Source organism: Microtus ochrogaster, chromosome 7, assembly GCF_000317375.1.
Source record: "Microtus ochrogaster isolate Prairie Vole_2 chromosome 7, MicOch1.0, whole genome shotgun sequence".
Taxonomy (NCBI): Eukaryota; Metazoa; Chordata; class Mammalia; order Rodentia; family Cricetidae; genus Microtus; species Microtus ochrogaster.
In genome coordinates this window covers 12,418,993-12,422,146 of record NC_022014.1, presented here as the reverse complement: position 1 = coordinate 12,422,146, position 3,154 = coordinate 12,418,993, and the positions used below count along the sequence as shown (strand labels likewise).

At 53.1% G+C, this 3,154-nt stretch overlaps 1 protein-coding gene across 6 annotated transcripts in view; it reads left to right on the top strand.

Annotated features, from left to right (window-relative positions):
* The first annotated feature begins 905 nt into the window (after positions 1-905).
* Zc3h7a (zinc finger CCCH-type containing 7A) overlaps positions 906-3,154 on the top strand; it is a 43,483-nt gene continuing 41,234 nt past the window's right edge. For 3 of the 6 annotated variants that reach the window (XM_013347356.2, XM_005349319.2, XM_026780413.1), the window contains exon 1: positions 906-1,015. The gene's annotated coding sequence lies outside the window, so the exon portion shown is untranslated. Of the gene's footprint in view, positions 1,016-1,139; positions 1,430-1,459; positions 1,757-1,984; positions 3,042-3,154 lie in introns of those variants that run through there. The other 3 variants (XM_005349320.3, XM_026780411.1, XM_026780412.1) reach the window with 3 other exon arrangements.

The following is a 3,154-nucleotide window of genomic DNA, read 5'->3' as shown; positions in this document are numbered from 1 at the left end:
TGGTTGTGAGCCACCATGTGGTTGCTGGGAATTGAACTCAGGACCTTTGGAAGAGCAGGCAATGCTCTTAACCACTGAGCCATCTCTCCAGCCCCTCCTGTTTTGAATGGGTGTCGCTTCTCAGAATCCTTCCTAAATTCTTTCCCTTTAAAACAGCGCTCTCACACACCCTGCTCTAGTTTTTCCAGTCTTTGCAGGCTTGTGGGTCCCCACTCCCATTCTGCATCCCCTGTCGCAGGTACTGCTGTGCCTTGACACAATGCAGGCCCCTATGGACATCTGGCCATTGAAACACAGGTGAATACAGTGACATCTAAGATGAGATCTGAAGGCCAGGGAGAACGAAACTGACTATATAGTGTTGTCTCTGAGATTCAGTGCATCTTGTTTTCAAGATGATTACAAGTAGTGACTGCGTGCAGAGTAGAACTCAATTAATGAGAAGAGGTTTTTGGAAGAGTGACACCCGAGCGCCTGGATAAGTTTACATCACCTCCCAGGGTCCCTATGTCTGCCATTCATTTGAAAGGGCACGGGCATAGGTTTGTTTTCAAGGTGATGCCAACAGTGACGGGGAGAAGAGTGACGCATGGGATAAGTTATTGCAGGGAACAGATTGCGAGGAGAGTGACACCCTGGTGCCCAGAAAAATCTAGGTCGTCTCCCAGTTCCACTCTGGTCTCCAAACTGCGAGGGAGAAGCCGAGGACACTGGGCTCCCCTTCCGCATAGTCACCCGGGCATCCGCCCATCGCTACCGCTTCCGCAGCCCCGAGGCCCCGACGTGGCGCCTCCAGCCCGGGTCTGACGCTGGCGGCCCAGCCAATGGTGGCGTTTGTGGGGCGGTGCGCGAGACCTCCCGCCGCCAGAGGGCGCCGCCCTGAGCGTCGCGGGCTGGCAGCCGCCTCGGGTCGCCCAGGGAAGCTGCCAGGCTGTGCGAGCGAGAGCGGGTGAGCGCACGTCCGGCTGTATCCTCCGAGTCCCGCAGAGTCCGCGTCCCGGGTGCTGCCCCGCAGGTGAGGGAAGGGGACGCCCGGGGACCGTGGGGAGGATCGCGCTTTCCTGGTCGCGCGCGCGCCGCCGCCTCGTGCTCACGCGCGGCCGTTAACGGACTCCAGGCGGGGGAGGGGCGCGGGCCCCGGAAGCTGGCTGCTCGGGGATCCTCCGGGGTCGCTAGCGGGCGGCGCGGTGCGGCCCCTGCCTCCCGGATAGCTTGGCCGACGTCTGCGCAGTCGCTTTTGGTGGTTTCACATTTCGTTATTTCCGCGTGCTAGGTGGTCGCGGGGGATCCGGGCTAATAAGTGTCTCGCTTTGGGGGCGCGCACGATGCCTGTCGAGTGCGCGCTTGCCGGTGTCGGGTTCCTCCCAGCGGGTTTTGCGCCCGTCGAACCCGCATATGGGTGGCGACCGGTTTCCCGGGTTCAGCGGAGGTACCGGGACTACAAGGGGGTTCTTGGTTTTTCTTTCCCCACCCTTAAAGAATGGAGACCTGTCAGTTCCCATTAGCGGGAATTTCCGGTTAAGGGGTGGTCAGCGCAGGGGTGTGGTCAGGCTGGAAGGTCCTGGCTGGGCCCAAGGGGTGGTGCATTTGTTCTGATTGGGTGAATTTATTCGGGGTTGGGCGTTTTCGGGTCCCTAGATGTTAAGGGATCAAAGAGGGTAAAGGTATTTAACACGAAGGGAGTTTGGTGAAACTAAACCTGGCTGTCCACTAAGGTGGTTACTGGTGACGTGGGGCCGTCCAGCACTTGAATGTGGTAAGACTTAATTGAGTTATACTTCTGCCCCCCCCTTCCCCCCCAAGAGAGTGCCCTGGAACTAACTCTGTAGACCAGGCTGGCCTCAGGCTCAGAGATCACCTGCTTCTGCCTCCCGAGTGCTGGGACTAAGGGCGTGAACCACCACCGCCTAGCTCTGGTTTCAATTTTCAAGTGTGACTTGGGAGAAATAACGAAAAAGATCTCCTTGGTAAACTCCTATACTTAAATCAACGTGTGTTAATAGTGTGTTACTTAGTCAATTGAGGTAATACCTGTTGTTGCCGTGTTAGAATGAACCGCTCTGGCCGGTTTCTTTTTACTTTTTCTGTATGGCCATTTGGTAATTTAAAATGGCTTATACGGCTGGCATCGTATTTCGATTGGACAGTGCTCAACGGAGCTTCCGAATGGGGGAGGGGCAGGGAGCCCCTGCCATCTGCTCTTCCTGATTCTCTGGAAGTGGCTGGCTGCCTTTCCTGGAGGTCCTCAAGGAATCGAAAGGTTCTTTTCGCCCTCCTAAGGTTGGGGTGGTGTTCTTCATCTCTGGATTAAATCCAGTGCTTAGACAGTTTTCTCTGTCGAAAAATTTCTCTTTCTGCTCTGTTGGACCAACAGGGTAAGCTTTAGCTGGTAGTCAGATTGAGTTCTTGAAGTTGAATATTGTCAATTTTTGGAGAGGGGTGTTGTGCAAAGAGCCAGTTGATTTAGTGTCCTCCAGATGAACTGGAACATGCCTTCCCTGGTTCGTGTTCTTGTGACTTTTGGTTAGCGTTCTGTTCAGACCTACAACCCTCTTCCCTGTATTTCCCAAATCTACTGGTAACAATGATCATTGTTAGCTTAAGGCCTTGCAGTTGTTAATAGTGACTGATTTTGAAATCTGCTGATTTGGGTGTGTTGAATCCATTTGTAAGGGAAGAAATCAGTTGTTAGACTGTCAATTGTGGAAATAGTTTATTGAATAGGTAGTTAAGAAAGAGAGAGAAATAAAAACACGCCTCTGCTCTATTACCACAAGTGCTTTAGAACGAGTTTTCTAGACAGAACACCATGTGAGGAAGCTTTGTCTTCTAGATAGTACCTGGGTGTGTTTTGTCCCAGCAAACCCACATTTTTCTCCATAATCTTCAAGCGTGGGCTGTCAGCTGGGTGCTATAGTCTCAGCCACTTGTCATAGCGAAGAGGGAGGAGGCCTTGGATCCCAGGAATCCCAGAGAAGCCTGGGCAGCAGAGTGAGGTCTCATCTCAAACAGTAAACAACAGAACCATACAAACTTTCAAGGTATTTACAAACTTCCAAGGTGTTTACAAAAAAAAAGTTGTGCATTTTCTTTCCCCCTCTTTCTGTCTCTTTCCCTCTTCCTTCCTTCCTCCGTCCTGCCCCCCCCCCCCCCC